Raw genomic sequence first — 20,086 nt, forward strand, 5'->3', positions numbered from 1 at the left:
TTGCCATTGGAAAAAAATTTTGAAAAAGGGGGCCTCCAAATTAGAGCTTGGAAAAACTAGAGCTCCTCTCCTGCCTGCCCCCAACCTTAATCTCCAACCTTATCACCACTCTCTGCCCTGAAGGTAGGAGAATCTCTTTACCATCTTTTCCCTATTAAACCTAATGTCATTTTAAACCTAGGATTCTCAAGTCATCCCTTATCTCCTTCTCTAAGCCCCACTTGCTTGGCATATTTCTGAATCTGAAACCCATCTCTCACTCCTATCCTGTGTAAAAGATTCCTTCTCCTCTCCTCTACTCAAGCATATTACTCCAACAATTCTCTCTTCCTTCTCCTACACCATTATCTGTCCCTTGTCTACTGGATTACTCTAGAAAATCAGTATAGGGAAATAGTTTAGAGCAATTAAGAGTCTTTGAAGCTAGAATGCCTGAGTTAAGTCTCAGTTCTGCAATCCATCCCTATGTCCATGAAGAAGTTACTTTGTCTCTCTTTACTTCACGGTTCTAATTCTTAAAGTGGGAATAATAGTCTTGAGCACTTAATAAGTTTGTTACAAGAATTAAATGAGATAATGTGCTTGCCAAATTAACTAAGTTATTGGAAGCTTACAAAATAACACTGTATCTCCCATGATAAAAATAAATTCTATTAATCCTACCTACACTCCAGCTAACATTTCACTTCTCTACTCCCCAATTACTTAAGAACTACTCAAGAGAGTTGTATGATCAATATTTTCATAACTTTTTACCACTATGTGACATTCTATATATTTTATTTTAATATTTTTATTGCTTGTTTTTATCCCATCTTCCTAGAAGATAAGTTCAATAAAGGCAGGGATGGGATTTGTGTCTGTTTTGTTTTCTGTTGTGTCACTGGTATCTAGAACAATGCCCATCACATAATCAGTGTTCAATAATATGTGTTGAAGGAATGAATGCATGAATATCAACAAACAAAAATTTATCAAATTACTAAGATAACGATTAAAATGAATATTAATATAAAAACCACCTCTATTAAAATTAAGTCCAAAATTTGACTAAAGGAGAATTTGACTAATTAGCGAATAAGATAGAATTTTTATCTTTTTGGTTGACAATGTTTCAATACAAAAAGATTTTTTTTCTAGAAAAATGACTAATGAGAAAACCTCAGAAAAGGTACATTTTCTTCTAATCTTAATTGAAGTATCATATCCCTGAATGAAAATTTTAAAGTGATTCTTTTTAGGATCTCTTTTTTTTCTATTAATATAAATACATCTTCTTTTAGCCTATCTTGTCATGGTCAAATAAGGTTCCTTAGGCATTACCATGTTACCCATATGTATATGGACATATACAATGGTAAAATAATATCTGTCCATAAATCACCACATAAGTTAAGTTTCAATTAAAAGGTCTTTATATCACAATACACTGTACTAATCTCTCTCAATCAGAATTAGATGTACATGAAATTATAGAAAATTTTCACCAGCAGCTATATAATTTAGTGTACTTATATCACCTCAAATCCCCTTGTCCCCAACCACCTCCTAACTCCCAGCAACAAACACTCAAAAACTCTAACCGTGGTACTGTAACAGAAATTAGGATTTAAGGGTGAATTTTTTTCATTTTTTTATTGTGTAAAATAACATATATATAAAAAAGCAATAAATTTCAAAGCACAGTGCAACAATTAGTTGTAGAACAGATTTTAGAGCTTGGTCTGGGTTACAATTCCACAATTTTAGATTTTTACTCTTAGCTGCTCCAAGACACCGGAGCCTAAAAGAAATATCAATATAATGATTCAGCAGTCATACTCATTTGTTAAATCCTATCTTCTCTGTTAGAACTCCACCTTCTCCTTTGAACGTTCTCACAATCTTTAGGGGTATTTAACATTCTAACTTTTTCATGTTGGAAAGGGCTGTCAATAATATGGTATATAATAGTGGGATGGAACTAGTTAATGTTCTGGAGAGGCTGGCCCCTCTGTGTTTCGGGATTTATCTGGCCTAGGAACCCATCTGGAAGTTGTAGCTTTCTGGAAAGTAATTGCAGTGCATGGAACCTTTGTAGAATCTCAAATAAAGCTCTAGGTGTTCTTCAGGATTGGCAGGAATGGTTTCAGTAAGGGTCTGGCAAACCACGATAAATTACAATGTCTAGCTGAAGCTTGCATGAGAGTAGCATCCAGTTGAGAGTAGCCTCTCAACTCTATTTGAATGTTCTCAGCCACTGATATCTTATTTGTTACAATCTTTTCCCCCCTTTTGGTCCGGAAGGCATTGTCCATTTGGTGGTGCCAGGGCCAAACTTACCCCAGGAGTCATATCCATGTTGCCAGGGAGACTTCCACCCCTGAATGTCATATCCCACATAGCGGGGAAGGTAATGATTTCACATGCAGAGTTGGGCTTAGAGAGAGAGAGAGGGTGTGCACATCTGAGCAACAAAAGAGGTACTCTGGAAGTGACTTCAGGCATAACTATAAGTAGGCTAAGCATCTCCGCTACATAAATAAGCTTCACAAGAGCAAGCCTCAAGATCAAGCGCTTGACCTATTGACCTGAGAGTCCCTCATATTTGAGATAGTATCAGGGATTTAACTAGTGGTAAAGTTTAATAGTTTCATATTTTTTCTCCCATCCTTCAAAGGACTTTGCTCATACATTTTTTTTTTTTTTTTGCATGGGTAGAATCCAGGAATCAAACCCAGATCTCCGACACGGCAGGCGAGAACTCTGCCACTGAGCCACCATTGTGCACCCTGCCAAAACATTTTAATTATTTGTTCAACATACTTTGGGATATAACTGGGCATTACATTAAGCTATCGAGAATTACAAGCCCTAATTCCCACTCTGGGCTCTATGTGTTTGGGTTGTTTAAATGCTCTACTCAGACAGCTTGGGTGGGCCATGGTGGCTCAGCAAGAGTTCTTGCCTGCCATGTCGGAGATCTGGGTTTGATTTCTGGATTCTACCCAAGCAGAAAAAAAAAAAAATGTCAGAGACTCGGGTTTGATTGCCGGTGCATGCTCATATGAAAAAAAAGATAAAAAAGTCAGACATCTTGAGTTAGATCGTGTGCTAAACTTAGGTTCTAGACAAAATAAACCTCTCTTCCTTTGGCCTCATAGAGTAGGTGAAGTTCTAAAATCCAGATAATGTCTTTTTTACCCCTGAATTCTGATTTATCTTACTTCTAGCCTGATCAGTTTTGTTCTTATCTCTAATTGAAGCCTGATCTTTTTCAATTTCAATTTAACAACTGTTGTATGTGGCAATGCTGACTTTCAGAACTGCAGAACTGCAGAACTCCTACTCTGCATCTTAGGTATCACACAAGTACCCAAAGTTCCAGGGAAATACATATACAGAACAGTCTCTCAAAATCTTGAAATAACAATTACCGCTCCTGACTAAATAAGAGCTTACACTCTAAGCCCCAATTTTCTTACAAGTATTTTCTAAATGAGACTATACAATATTTGCTTTTTTGTTTCTGGCTTATTCTGCATCGCATAATGTTCTGTAGGTTCATTCACAATGTTGTATGCCACATGACTTGTTCCTTTCTGTAGTAGCACAATATTTGATCATATGTATACACCAGTTAGCCAGTCTACTTCTCAGTCAGTGTATCCTTCAGTCACCTCTATCCTTTGGGCATCATGTATAATGTCCAAAGTCAACAGTCTATCAACACTTTCTATTTTAGACAATTTTCATTGCTCCCAAGAGAAAAATAACTGATACACCCTCACCAAACAAAAAATCTAATCCTAACCGTGTTAGTTTGCAAGCTGCTGGAATCTGATATACCAGAACTGGAACAGCTTTTAAAAAGAATTTAGAAAGTTACAAGTTCACAGTTATAATCCTATAAAATTATCCAAACTAAGGCATCCAGGGAAAGATGCCTTAATTTAAGGGAGGCCAATGGGTTAGGAAAATCTCTGTCAGCTGGACAGACATGTTGTAGGCAACTACTGGTCCATTGCTTCTGGGCTCTGTTGCTTTCAGCCTCTGTTCCTGTCGGAGTTCCTCATTTTGCTTCTCTGGGGCAGGCTTTCATCTCTTGGCTTCCCTTAGCTCTTTCCACATTCTGGCTTGCTTAACATCTCATGGCAATGTCTACTGGGCTCCAATCATCTCCAAGCATCCATGTCTTTATCTCTTAAACATCTGTTCTCTGTTGGCTCTGAGGCTTCTGTCATTTCTGTCAGCTCTATGATTTCTAACTCTCTCCAAAATGTTTCCTCTTTTAAAGGATTCTTTTAAAGGATTCCTCTTTTAAAGGATTGAGTCTTACTAATCAAGACTCATCTAAAATGGGGGAGCCACATCTCCCTCTAATCAAAAGTTCATATCCACAATTGGGTGTGTCACATCTGTGTGGAGATAATCAAATAAAAAAGATTCCAATCTACAATATTAAGTTAGAATTAGAAGAAATGGCTACCCCCCACAAGACTGCATCATGATTAAATGATGCTTTTCTGGAGTACATAATATTTTCAAACCAGCACACTCCCCTTAACTCTTTTCCCCTGCCCCCATTATTTACCACTGTAATTGCTGTGGTACTACTAATCTTTCTCTTAAACATAGCCCATTGCATGCAATAGTAGTTTTCCCCCTATACACTGATATTATAAGCTCTTTGTACAAGAATGATACCTTTGAAGTAGTTCATGCAAAAACTTATTTATATTTGTAGTGTTAATTAGTGGAATTCATGGCTCTATATAACCTAAGGGGTGATTTTAATTGCTGAAATCATTATATAGATATTCCTTTTTGCTTTTTGGTATATTGGAGTAGACAGAGGGAAATACCTGAAATCTTGAGTTGCAGTCCCGCTGCCCTGATTTCAGATAATTGTTCTATAGCTTTTATCTTGTGTCCCTGTGATTACAAAAACCTTGTAACAAACCTTCACTTATACCCATTTATCCACGTTTTTAACTTTAGAGTTTGTGATCACTTAAGACAGCCCCTAACATTTATTAACAAAGGGTCCTGGGTCAGTCCAGAACTAACCCACCCCAAGACCAAAGTTATCTTGATAACTGAGACTGGATTTAACCAAAATGGGCCCAATGATGTGTACAGTCACTTAGACTTTAACCTACAAGTCATCTTTATTTCATTATAATACTACAAATCATGATCATCATCATATTAAGGCCACCATTTCCTTACATCCATTCTGTGACTAAGCATGTAATAAATCTGCACATGTGCAATAATTAGATCACCTCTAATTACATCATCCAGGGCCACTGTGCTCATTATCCTAAAACCTGGCCATCTTTTAATTCTATAAAACTATTAGAATTACTGGAGATTGGGGAGACAGATTTGGGGCTGATAGGCCATCTGATCTCTAGCTACATGCCTAAAAATAAACTTTCTCTCTTTGAAACCCCACTGTCTCAGGAATTGGTCATTTGAGTGTAGCCAGCAAAAGAATCCACTGCCTTTGTCCAATAACAGTATGATATGATGGGCAAATAACATACAGGTAAAATAATAAAATATCTATTTAACCAGGTTTCTGGAAAACAGGCACCTTCCATCTTAGGTATATGGTGAAATTAAGCCTATGTTTGGCATTTTCAGATATCCTCTTAGAGTCTCCTTTAGCTCCCCTCTAAATATTTGCATCAATATTATAAATAGATCTGTAGTTATAAGACTTCAGAGGTGGATGGTAATTGAGTGACAGGGGAAAAATCTAGCCTTCCTCGCCCTAAACTCAATTCTAGCTTCATACATAGGCTAGCACTTTAAAAGGAATGGTATCTGTAGTTATGTTAAAAATAATTCAATCACAACAAGGACTCAGTGTTCTTATCCCTCTACCCCCTACCTCTATTTTGGGATGCAAACCCTTTTATCACTGAACAGAATGACATTCACAGCAGGTACAAGTGACACATGGAAATTTGTTGGATCGGTTGCCCTAATTGGATATCTGAATTTACAAGGATGATTGGACAAGGAGGAGGTGTTCAAACATGTAAGTTCAGAACCCCATTTATGGTCCATTTCCATGTAAATGAAGAGAGCCAGCAGCTTAAGTGCAAAACACGTGATAATATGCCAAAGCCATCCCCCAGACTGAAAGAATTAAGCCTTGAGCGAGAAAACCCATAAAAAATCAAAGAAAACTGGGATTTTTCTTACCTTTCCCTCATGTAAGATTTATGCAAGAAACTCCCATTAACACTAATGAGAGTCATGCATGTAAATCTCCCATGAAACGATGGGAAGATTAGCCTCATCAATCACTGATATTACAATTTCTGGGGCAGGCTTGTAGCAGGCAGACTGCTTTGCAAGGATTGGTTTTGCCTGCCTTTCTTAAAGTGCTGGAACAGCAGGCCCTCTTGCAGACAGCAGGGTGGGAAAGGCCCTGGGAGGAACATCCCCCAAAAGAGCAGAGCAGTGGGACATCATGCTAGCTATCTCTGAGTAATTTGAATAATTCAGAGAACATTGGCAAAAACCACCCACCTGCTCCATGATTACATAGTATTAGAAAAACAAAACCAGTGACTCCATATCATGTGGATGGAATCCTTTTTCCCCAACCATCCTGTACTTTAAAATTCTTTCTTAGGAAAGCAGGCAAAATGTTTAAAATAATTTCCCAGAAACTACCTATCCCTGTCGTACTGTCCCATGCTCATACAGTAGTACTATGTATGCACCAGCATTAGAAAAACTATTTTTCTTTTTTTTTTTTCAAGTAAGATTTACGTTTTCTTTTTAGCAACTCTGTTCATGCTAGTGGAAAAATTTCTCTCTTCAATTCTTTTTATCAAATTCGTTTGAAATGTCTGGCTCTCCAAAAACCTTTCTCCTTCTCAAGGTTATTTCTCTGTGTTTGGTGCTGATGACACGTCATCCATTCCTTTCCATAACTCCTTCCCTCATCAATTTTTGTCAACAATTTTGGGGAATGCATCCTAACTTGTCATAGGACTGTCAGATTTTCCAGGGCCACAGTCGCCTTCTGCATTTCTGGTGCCCTTAGTATACTTAACACAGTGACTGGTGCACTGTCTCTCCATGAATATTTGGTAAATACAAACATAAACAATTAATTTTAAGGAAGGAAATGTGAAACATACGCAAAACATTTTAAAGGTATCACAATATATATTGTGAAAAAAAATTCTTCCTCCCCCAACATCCATGTTCCCTTGACATCTATTTCATCTAATTCTTTTACTCTGAAGCAATCACTGTTACCATTTTTTTGTATCCTTTCCTGACAAGCATATACATATAAACAAGCTTTTAAAATATACAAATGATAACACTACACATGCAGTTTTGCACTCCGCAATTTTTCATTTAACAATTTATCTTAGGCTAGGTCCATATCAACTACATCATTAAACAAAATTATGCTCCATTGCATGACCACAACTTAATTTATTTAACCAGTTTCTTATTGACGGATACTTGTTTCCCAAAGCTTGTTCTTACAACTCTACAGTGAATGCAATTATAAAACAGCCAATATTTCTAAATTGTTTACTATGAGATAAATGCCATTTTGATTCATTTAATTCTTACCACAACACTCTAAGTTAGGTGTTAATAATGTTTATTCCTGAGATACAGAAAAGGAAACTGAAGAATATAGAGATCAAATAATTTGCCCAAGGTCATGGAGCAAGTAGAGGTAAAGCCAAGATTTGCTCTTATGCTCTGTGGCTCCAGAAGCCATGCTTTTAACTGCTGCACTATTGCTTTGCAAATACAAGTTTGCTTAAATGTTTTTGAATATTTATTTGCTAAATATCTAGAAGTGAACTTACTAGTACGAAGGGCATATCTGTTGTTCATTCCATTGCCATGGCAAAACTGTCCTCCATAAAGGTGGGACCAATTTCAATACCACTGTCACCAATACTGACACTATCACTCTTTTGACTGTTGTCAGTTGATGGGTAAACAATGCTGTGACATTATAATTTTAATTTGAAATTATGATGTTAATGACATTCAGCATCTTTTCTAACGTAAAAGCCATTTATTTCTCCTCTGAAATCATATTCCATAGCATCCACTCATTTTTAGTTAATATATTTTATTTGTTAAATTTAATATGCTAATAAGTCACTAAATCCATTCATTCTGCTATTTCCACTTGTTTCTTGATCATCTGTTTACTAGTGCAACCCAAAACAAAGCATGCACTAATATTTTCATCTTTTTACATTATTTTGAAAGTGGTTTTTATTGGGGAAGATTTATTCATTTCTCTTTACTTTTAAACTTAGGACCCTTTCAGGTCCTAAATATGTTATAAATAATGCTTTAGGAAATGTCTGCTTACTTCCATCTAAAAAGTTTACCTTGGATTGAAATTATTCATGAAAACTACCTATAAGTTAAGTGCTAATACCATTTTTATTCTAGTCAAACTAAGCTTATGTCCTGAAGGCTGAGGGAAACAATGCACCTAAAGATAATTGTTTTTCTCCCCCAAAAGAAAAATTTTAATTTCAATGGACATTCTAGAATTTTCTATAGAGTATGGTTACAGAAAATTCTCCCAAAAGTATAGGGAGAAAAAATACGTATCATTAAACTTTAGTACTCTTTTGAAAGATACATTTTACAAAGCTTAGCATATTGAATCATTTTACATGGTTTCACTATTTGGAAGGAAATTTAAAAGTTCAACACAGAAGATTTTTATGATAACAAAAATTCATCCAGCTACATATAAAAGGGAATGCTGGCATTAACAAAGAGGTTTATTAAAAACGCTTAAATGGAAGATGCTATTAGTTACTTAAGCCAAATATGCTTCTTTAAACATCATAATAACACTAGATCTTAAAGAGTACACCATCTTTCTGTCAAGCAAAAATTAAGACCCAAGGAAAGGATATAAACTATTATTAGGGAGGAAAAATGAAAGTGGTAAATAAAGTCAGTATTTATTTAAATCAGATAAACAGAATCTCCCAGCAAACTCCGCAGGACACAATTTTACCAATCAGAGATTTAATTTTTTTTATTTATTTATGTTTTACCAGTCAGATTTTTAACAGGTGAAATTTCAATGGGGAATTTGCAAAGTTCCCTCCTGCTTTGTATTGGGCATCCAGAGCAAATCGTCAGACCTTAGGTTGTAAACTACTAGAAGACAGAGATCACAGCACTAAGCTAAATACCTTGCCCACAGCATTTGTTTAGTAAGTGTCTTTGTTTTAATTTTTTTCATAGTCTGATGTTCAAAACAATTGTACCAGTAATTTTAGGAATTACTTTAGCATACTCTACTATCTTCCAGGTTTGGTTTTTTTTCATTAAAATTTATAAAGCAATACTGGTGGGGTCACAAACTGATTTAACTGCTTGAGATTTCTCTGAATTTGAATGTATAATTTGAGCAAAAAAAAGTTATTCTCTCCTGGTGTCTTCATATTTGGAAGGTTCCCTAGTTCTACTGCAAGGGGAAGTAAGAGGGAAGGACAGTCAAGTTCTGAAATTACTGTTTGGAAGATCCAAGTCACCCTGAAGCTGTTATGGAAATGTGGGGAATTATGCCAATGCTGGAGGCCTCCCAAAGTCATCACAATGAGTGATGAGTCATTTGTGGCACAACAAAGGGCTCAGGAAGTTAGATCCATTCATTGCCAGCGGGACCTCAAGCAAAACAAAGAGATATGTTTCTGTTGATCCTCCTCCCTTCCATCCCCCTCAGGTGGCCACTTTCTTTCTAAATACCTTTATAATGTATGGCTCATATCTAGATCTGCCATACCCTAAGTGATCCTTAGTCCCAAATGACCTTGCCCCACTTCCCACCTTTACTTCAATCAAAATTCCCACTGACTTAAGGTGAGTGTTCTCTTTTGGGAGGAAGGAAATGTCATGATTTGCAGTTTCCACCACACTTTAGGGTAGAAGATAGATCAGCACTTTGGTATGCTAGGCTCCAAAAGATTGGTTCCCTAGGACTTTGATAATGCCAAGTCATGCAAAATGTTTTACAACATAATTTAATAAATATAATTATAATGGAGAGTCACAAAAGTCATGAAAATTATCATTTGAGTATTACAAATGAATTACTGAAAACAATTGAAAAGTGTTCTTTCATGAATTAGGAATGATGTTAAGAAAATATGATTTACGATTATTGTTTTCTGGGATGGGGAATAATCATAGAGTGGTGAACTACAAAGTTATATTAATAACATTTGCACTACAAGCAAAACAATTTAATTTGGTAGGCGATCTACCAGTTTTATGAATTTGTGTGTGCGTGTTTATACACAAACATGCACATGCACAATACGTATATACACATACAAAGAATATATCTTATAAATACATATGAAATAGACATAAGAATAATAATATGTAATTCTGCATAAGGCTTTGTAGATAAGGTAGAGGCAGTTTATAATGGTTAACAACTGGCTTGGGATTAAAATGCCTGCATAAGTTTAGATCCCACTGATGTATTTACTAATTGTGTAATGCTAGACAAATTATTTAACTTCTTTATGTCAGTTTGCACTAATATAAATTATGGATAAGAATATGATAAGAATAGTACTACCTCCCCCCCCCAAAAAAATTAAAAAGAAACAAAATAAGAAAGAAAAAAAACCAGTATAACTTCACAGTGCTTTTTCGAGGACTGAGTTTAATATGCTGGACAATACTTTTAGAACCAAGCTTAGTACACAGTACATATGTAATAAATGTTTAGTTATTAATATTGTCATTTGTAGTTTACATTAGTTTCATGTAATCTATCTCATTTGGCCTTCATATAGCCCTTTTATGTTTTTTACAGTGAAAGACAGCCTTAGAAGGGATTTTCCCAAATGCATACAGTTATTGGCAATGCCAAGACTAAAATCTAATGATATTTGTTATTTGACTTTGAGAAAATTCTTTTTGAGGGGTCAAATAAATTTATAAAGTTGGACCTATTTCAGCAGATTGATTTCTCCTGGACACATGATGCACTTTTCTTTAAAATAGTCACCACTCAGAATACAATTCATAAAGTTTTTTGGGGAAGCAGATATTGATTTTATTTTAAGTAAAGTCTTTAGCATGGAAATTGAATGCAGAGTGTGATTTTCTCTTTGGGCTCTGGTTCAGAGGAAATTGGATTTCCTAGAGTGCCAGCTGCAGAGACACTACAGGTGTTCATGGCTCAGCAATCACTGTAGCTAATTGGGACACACTAGGACAAAAAAATGCCCTAAATCTAAATCTTGTTCTATGGTATTTTATTTCTCCCACAAGAACAAGCCCTAAAGTCTTTCTTAACTGGTGATTCTAAAGGAATCTGGCTGCTACAGAAGCCAGAAAATATGACACTTGGGGGTTGGAAGAATCACAGGGTAGGAAGAAATAAGAGTTGTTGAAGGCAGCAGGATTTAGATTGTATGCAACAGTCACTGCTTAAACCAACAGTACTTGGTACTAAGAACCCTTCCATTTGAGAATTTCTGATTCTGAGTGGTAGCCCAAAGGGTAGGATTAGCAGAAGGCCAATCCTGAGAATGTACAGTTTGAAAAACTATGTGATAGCAACTAAAATAGAATCTAGAAACTTGAATACAATAATGTTGGGCATAAGGGGTAGAAAAGGGTGGTTAACAGATGAGTGAAAGGAGTTAGTAATCAATTTCTGGGGTTGAGAAAAGTTATATAAATTCTTATAGTGAACTCTTCTGTTATTTATACCATTCCATTTGAAAGAGTAATGAAATAGAATCACAAACATCATGTCTTCTGTGGACCACAGAAATCATATAGTACACATATTCATTTTATAAATACAAAATCTAAGTCAGGTTGTAAAGAAAGATTTTATAAAGCTTAACAAGTAGCTAACTTTTCTTATGTAAAGAAGGATCTTATAAAGCTTAGCAGTAGCTTATTTTTCCTGCTTAATTTAGCTATTTACATATATTTTAGCTTCTGAATAACAGAAATATCCAGCAAAAACATTTGTGTCATCTTATATTCACTGCTATACATTTGGTGTGAGTTGAAAAGAAAAGAGTTATGGGCCCCATCAGGCTGAAGATAAACAATCCTGGCGCCAAGATTACTTGTTGTAAAACTGTTAAGAAATGCTTGTTGTAAAACTGTTAAGAAATGCTTGTTGTAAAACTGTTCGTTATCTGCTTTTTTGCAAAACAGCACCTGTGACCCATGCTCAACCCCCACCCCCCTCATCTTACCCATTAAAAAGCTTTTGCAAACTCAGACTGGGGCTCTCTGTTCCTGCGTGTTCAGCGAACCCCACACATGTGTGGAAAATAAACCCCTTGCGTGTTGCATGAGAGAACGTCTCTTGGAGTCCTCCTTTGTGTGGCAAAACTCTCGAATTCTTACAAGGTGAGGTTAATTCTCTTGTCTAAGTATGGAGCTGAACATGCCAAGTGTCTTGTGTTCCTCAACAGTGCTTTGATCCCTCCCATCTTTGGATTTTTAATTTTTTCCTACCTAGTAAGTTATTGCCAAATTTATCCATCTGATGAAATAATCTTACAATACCTAGTTCTAGGGTTACTTCCTCTGCAAAGTCCTCTTTGACCTCTCTAATCATAGTTAAGATCTCTTCTGTGTCCTCAGAAATCATATGGAGATTGTGATTGATTCAATCAGTAGGTACTGAACACTTAATATGGACCAGGAAAATATGCTGGGCTCTGTGAATATAGAAAGGAATAACACACAGATTTTGCACTGAAGGAAGGAACATACAATCTTGCCATTTTCATAGTGCTTGCCACACATTATGTGTGTTCGATTTATCAAGTCTCATTCATTATATATCTTCAGAGTCCAGAAGAGTTCATGAAAAAAAAAGTATTCAACATTGTTGAAAGAATGAGAAACCGATGAATAAATATTGTATACCCACATTTATTCTTTGGTTCCCGTGACAATAAAGGTATGGTCTACAAACCCTTTTGTTTGATTTTTCTCATATCATATTCCAATGTTAACTTTTGAATATTTTATTAGGTTTTGAAATAGACCGGGATTAATCACTAAAATTTGAGGACTACTTGGAATTAGTGATTTGTTTTCAATCTAGATCCCAAACAAAATTCCTTTCCATCCTGTTGTAGAGCAGTCTTTCTTTCTATGCCATAGAGGGCTTCAAACACAGACTTGACTATTAATCAATAATGTCATCTTAGGGTAGTAACAAACTCTCTGATCTTTGCTTTATTGATCTCTAAAGTGGAAATAATAATCACATATACTTGCAGAGGATTTAAGTGCTTGGCCAGTGCTGAGAGTTGTTGGGCTCTATCAGGATAGGTTTTATTATATCAAATTCACACATGAGGATGATAAATCATGTATTCAAGCACATGATACCTCTCTATAGTGTTAATATTGACTGTGGTCCTGGATGATGTACCATAATAACTAAGTTTTTGTATTGTATCTTCTGGCATTTCATGACGTATAATGAACTCTTGAATGCTAGAGAAGGTTACCTTTATTGGCAGATTATGTTGAATATTCCATGCCATAGTTAGTATTTTACCTGAGAAATTTTTGATACAGAGAAAAAAAAATTGCTCAGTTTTAAATAAAAAAGAAAACACCTCTTTATCCTCAGGGCAGATTTTGGAAAATTTTGAAAGTTAGCATTCTTGAATAAATGCTTATAGCTCACAGATCAGGTTGAGAAAAACTAGGTAATAAAACGTGAATTTTTTTTCAAACTGACAAATGAACAAGGTAAAAATAAATGCTTAAATTTGGTATGAAAATTCATTAGTAGAAATTATGCAAAGTTCTCTTTGTCTTATTAAGAAATTTAGCCATAAGCTAAAGTTTTGCAAGGAGCACAGCTTTTAAGATTCACAGCGGCACTAAGGGAGTTTTATCAACAGTAATTGACAACAACCTATAGGAACACTGGGCAATGTAATGAAGCCCTAATTAAAGACCTGCTCAATTTCCTTAAAGATGAAACATCCCTAAATAGAATTAATAAGGGAACTAGAGATCTGATTTTAAGGGAGCTTTGTACAAGGGAGTTTTTGTACAACAGCCTAAAGATAAATGAGAGCTAGTAATATGATTATAATTAGGTTTTGGGTAATGTTGTAATTTGATGACAGAAGGCTACTTGGTCTATTTTTAGCAACAGATTCTAAATTTTGACTTTATATTGAATTTGTTTATTAAAATTAAAGGAGCTATTTATCAAATTAAAAAAATGTCCATTCATATAGCTATCTTCATGTTTTTTTTCAAAATAACATTTTTAGGTAAATATGCAAAACCTTTGCCTGCATGTAAAGTATAAAATATGATACAGAACCATTACCTTTATGTGGCTCCTTGGATATCCATATATTTGCGTGACCAACTGGAACCTTTCTTGACAGAATTTTGTGGATAATTTGAGAGATACAAGCACTTGGTTGGATTCAATAACTACATTTTTTTTCTTCTTCCACCAGATGTGGTCACTCTAGAGAAGAATAAAAATGCAAAGTAATGAGGTTTATATTCATAAGGAAGCAAAAATTCTACATGAGGGATATGATTAAGACTTTCATTTGTTTACTTGTTTTTAATGCATTTGTGGTGAGAAGGGTAATAAGAGCCAGACTACACAGACACATGGAGGTGAACCTGGGAGGGATAATGGGATAATCATTTCATATGGCAACCAATTGATTTTATAAATGATTCCTTATAGAAAAGTCTCTTTAGAAAATCACTAAAATAACTGAAGTTATTAAATTACTGTGTGTAATGTAAAAGTTACACAAAATTGTAAACATATTCATATAAAACTGTATGAAAGAATTATTTTGTATTAAGTTTAAAAAGTATTATGAAAGTATAACTATTTAGAAACTAGCTCAAATGAACAATAATGGGGAGCATATATATTTGTACAAGTATTACGTAGTTTTATATTATCAATAGACATATGTGTTTATTTTTGTCCCTCTAGGTTCAAAAAACAGTAAATAAACGGCAGTCATTTCCATCTAAAAGATCTTACAAGAACATGTTATTTGCTAAATAAAAATGGAAACAAAATGTGGCACTTTAAGTAGTAATTTTAAATTTCTTATTTGGGGATTACAATAAAGCAACAACAAAATAAAGTGTTTAAAATGAATTTTATGCATAATCTTCTATGATTAGTATTTATATAGTGGTATAGTTATTTTTAATATGTTCTGAGATATGTACTTACAAAATTGGCTAAGAATCATTCGGATAGCATTCAATATAGTGGTGTTATGAAAATGTAGGATAATTATTTCAGCATATGAAGAACATCAAATAGATAAATTTAAATAAATCTTACAAATGAACCAACTTACAGCAAACTGATTGATTGAGGATACATTATTAGGAAGGGATATTAAATATGATGAAAACATCTCTATTTAATATATTGCCAGCACTTTGTTAAAAATTCAAACTTAAGTTTGAATTTACAGCTTAACAAATTCTCCATTTAAAAGTAAAAACAAAATAAAACAAAACACTGAAACTTTAGTAAAGTATTATTCAGATAATTTACACAACGACTTCCTCTTCTTTATCCTAGAAATTCATCCCCATCATTTTTAAGCATATTATAACATTCTATAGGTTGATTACATGGTTCATTACATTGGGAAAAGTGTTTTTCCTATTTCTCACAGTTCATGGAAGATAGAAAGGAGAAGGACCTATTGATCATCAAGGCCCACGCCCTACTGGAGTTGGCTATAAGCCCTTGACCGCAGATAAATCTGAAAAGAGTCAAGAAAGGACAGATTTTTTCATTAAAGCGATAGCATCTATAATACAGAATTTTGTTACAACATGAAAGATTTGGCGAGTTCCTTCTCTTCTCAAGGCACATTCAGAAATCAGAGTGTTGAAAACTGCTATTTTCATTTCCCTTGTGAAATGTTTTGTACTGCTCTTAGCCTTTCAGGGAGACTGTTCTTCAAATATCACGTCTCTGCTCACACCCCCAGGTGACAGGATGACTCAGCTCGTTTCCTGGTTCCCTTGCCCTCACCAGGAGCTAGGTAGGGTACACTCTCACAAACAAAAGACTCTCCTTTTCTGGAATAGAAAAATTAGGGTAACTTTTACATGCAATATATCTCTCCAATGTGCATTTTCAGTCTGGGTATCATTTATGCGATAAAGATGAAAAAACTTATGGACAAATGGACTATAGGCTAAATGCCTGTAAAGGGTGTTTCAGTTCTCTTCCTAAGTATTCTATTTATCTTCTGATTTAAGACAATTGGTATATAAATTAGAAAGTTGGCTAAATTTCTTATAATCAGAAAAAAAAAATACAACAAAATGGACTGAGCTGATTACTCTTTTAATAAAATGTCCACTTTACAGATGGAATCACCAGACTCTATCGACAAAATCACCAGAATCATCTATTAATGAGTGAGTTATTTCAGTGACATGATCTTACAAAACTTTATCTTTTCCCAATTATCTAGGAACTGTAGGAAGGAATAGACCCCTTCTGTTTGGGGGGCTTAGAGTTTACTGTCACAAATGTTTCTTGTGATATTTTTTAGTGGATTTCCTAGGATAAATTATTAAATGGGGTGCTAAGCAGGTAGCTTAGTTTCTGAATACAAATAAGAAAAGCTGAGTGAGATATCAACCACACTTCTGTCCTTAGCTAAAGCTTCATTTGTACCTTCTCAATCATCCACCATTTTTCAAGTCTGTTCCAGTTTCAGATGAGAAACTATGGAATTTTCTTTATGGCACTTACCATAATCTGAAATTATGCTCTACATTTATTTTGAACTTTTTGTTTTGAGATAATTGTAGCTTCATAGGCAGTTGTAAGAAATAATATTGAGATCTCATGCAGAATATAGTACTTTTTATCACAACCAGGATATTGACACTGATACATTTCACAAATCTTGCTCAGATTTCCCTGGTTGTGCTTCTATTCATTTGTGTGTATATTTATTTTATGCTTTTTTATCACAAGTATAGGTTCATGTATCCACCACCATAGTCAAGATATAGAGTATTGACAACATCACCATATTCCCCCTTTGTTGCCCTTTTATAACCACACAATTCCCTTCCTTCATTCCCCATTCTTCATCCCTGGTAACCATTAATCTGCTTTCCAGTTCTATAATTTTGTTAAGAATGTAATAAAGATAGAATAATGCAACATATAATCTTTGGATTGATTTTTCTATAGAGATTAATCCAGATTGTTGCATGTCTCAGTAGTGCATTCCTTAGTATAACTGTGTAGTATTCCATGGTATGGATGTAACACAGCTGGCTCAACCATTCACCGTTCAAAATACATTTGGGTTACTTCAGTTTATGCCTATACGAATAATAAACTGCTATGAACATTTGTGTACAGGTTTTAATTTACAAATTGTTTTCCAGAGTGGTTATACCAGTTTACAGCCCCACTAGCAATGAGCAAGGGAACTAGTGTCTCTGTATCCATGCCAAAAGTTGTTGTTGTTACCATTTGTTATTTTAGCATTCTGATAGGTGTACAGTTTAGATATCTAATATTTAGCACCTCATTAGAGTTTTAAATTTTCCTTTCCTTAGTGGCTAAAGAAGTTGAATATCTTTACATGTGCTTGTCATCTGTGGAAATGTCTGTTCATATCTTTGCCCATTTTCTATAGCATATTTTTTTACTGTTGAATAATAGTAAAAAAATAGCTCACACACACTTTTGTTTCCAATGTATTTGTCCAATAGAACACAGCAACAGAAAATCAGAAAATGGGGAGAATCTACAGGTTGGGGCTGACAATATCTGTGTGTCTCTGCATCAGGCCACACTTCCTGCCTGGTTTTAAAACCCTTATCTATAGCTACAGCTTCAACTCTCTCTGGGTCTCAATAACAAATTCTTCATCTCTATAGGTCTAAGAGCTGTAACTACTCCACCGTCATTAACTCTAGGGGGCTTCACCATCCCGTGTGGTTTCCCTTAACCCTGTCCTCACAGACCTTTATCAGTTCCTCTATAACCACTCCTTTCAGCATGGCATCTATTTCATTGTGGGACACTAACTGAAAATACTTGTTTTTTTATTTCTAATCTAATTATCTTCACAGCAATCCTACTCTACTTCTGTCTTCATTGGAACTGTACTTACTATTATAAAATAGTTCCTAAGATTGCTTTTTTAATTCTAGATAGAATTATCCTAGCATCATATCTAGCACAGAATAGACACTCAATTAAGGTAGCCACACTTTCCATGATCATGCATCCTTTGTGAATAATAGCATTCAGGTTAGATTCAAATTTAACATATGTGACGCCAGGTTCTTTTTTCTTATTCTCCAATTTATAAATGAATACTTATTTTATTTTTCCTACTGGTCTTTTCAATAAATGCACACTATCTCTTCCCATGCATCACAAAGTAATCCTAAATCATTTTACTCTCCATTAGTATAAATGAGTAGAGCCTTTTAGTCAACAGCCATTTAGGATGGAAATATGTCTACTGTGTATAAATACTAATTCTTGATCAAATGCCTCACATCACAAAGGAAAATAAAACTAGCTGTGCTACTCACCAGGAGGCATTTATTGGGTTAATGACATTTATACTGAAAAGTCCCTTTCTCAAAATTTTTAGGCTCTTTGCCTTTCATAATCACTGAGGTTAAAAAAATAAAAGATTAAGTAGACAGAAAATAGTATTGTTCTTTAGGCTAATAATTATAGGTGAATTATTTTTTTCAGGGTCAAATATTTTATATTTTTAAAACCTCTTTCAACAAAATACACCACATTATTTACAAACTATTTTTTTCTTGATTTAATTTCATCAAAGATACTACATATTTTCTTTTGAAGATAGCAAATTGTTCCTTGAAAAAGCATGGCTGAGCCTCTTGGGTGTGTTTAGGAATCAATTCTCTTCTGACTAAATTGGAATAGAATTACATTTTTAAAAAGTTGATAAAAATACAGAATCAGTGACAATGGACTTGTAGATCAGTGTCCAATTCCTCTGTTTTTTCCACCTTCCACATGTTATCAAACTCCATTTTAGTAAGCTTCTTGTAAAAGTTTTCCATCTCTAATGTCTGCTTTTCTTGCAGTGACAAATCTTTCCTCTGGCAGCTGTTTTGTTCTGCTCCAGGCTCTCTTCACCTTTTTTTTTTAAACATTCTTTGTGTGTGTATGTGTGTGTGTGTGTATGAAATATAACATATATGCAGAAGATAACAGATTTCAAAGTACATTTTAATAGATACTTACAGGATAAACTTCAAAGTATGATGTGGGTTAAAGATCCATAATTTTAGGTATTTCCTTTAAGCTGATAGAAGGAAATACCCCGAAGAATACCTTTCTTCTTTGAAAGAAGATATTTTGTCTTTTAATCTCCAGATTAAAAAGAAATATCAATATAATGATTCAGTAGTCATACTCATTTGTTAAATCTTATCTTCTTTGTTTCAACTCCTTCCTCTCATTTACTCCTTCTCTCATTCTTCTTTTTTTTTTTTACATGAGCAGGCACCGGGAAACGAACCCGGGTCCTAGGGAATGGCAGGCAAGCATTCTTACCTGCTGAGCCACCGTGGCCCACCCTTTCTCTCATTCTTAAGGGATATTTTGGCAGTGAACATTCTAACTTCTTCATGTTGAGAAAGGGTATTGACATTTTGGAGTAGGGAGATACAACTGGTTGATGTTCTTAGACAGACTAGTGCCTCTGGATTACAGGGTTTATCTGGCATAGGGACAATCTGGAAGTTTTAGGTCTAAAAAATAAATTGAGGGAAACTATTATAGAGTATCAGAGAGCCTTGGGTATTCTTTAGAGTTTTCAAGAATACGGATGGTTGGGGCTTGGCATACAGTGGGATTTGCAAAATCAAGCTGAAGCTTGCCCATATGAGTAACCTCCAGAATAGCTTCTCGACTCTATTTGAAATATTTTAGCCACTGAAACCTTATTTTGATGCATTTCTTTTCCTTCTTTTGGTCAAGAAGGCATTGTCAATCCCACAAAGCCAC

General features: G+C 34.8%; 1 protein-coding gene across 5 annotated transcripts in view; it reads right to left on the bottom strand.

Annotated features, from left to right (window-relative positions):
• Nucleotides 1–20,086, bottom strand: part of MYT1L (myelin transcription factor 1 like) — a 625,705-nt gene that overhangs the window by 268,123 nt on the left and 337,496 nt on the right. For all 5 annotated transcript variants that reach the window (XM_077153065.1, XM_077153068.1, XM_077153066.1 and 2 more), the window contains one exon: nucleotides 14,375–14,521. The gene's annotated coding sequence lies outside the window, so the exon portion shown is untranslated. The remainder of the gene's footprint in view (nucleotides 1–14,374; nucleotides 14,522–20,086) is intronic.

Source organism: Tamandua tetradactyla, chromosome 3, assembly GCF_023851605.1.
Source record: "Tamandua tetradactyla isolate mTamTet1 chromosome 3, mTamTet1.pri, whole genome shotgun sequence".
In the NCBI taxonomy this organism is placed as follows: domain Eukaryota; kingdom Metazoa; phylum Chordata; class Mammalia; order Pilosa; family Myrmecophagidae; genus Tamandua; species Tamandua tetradactyla.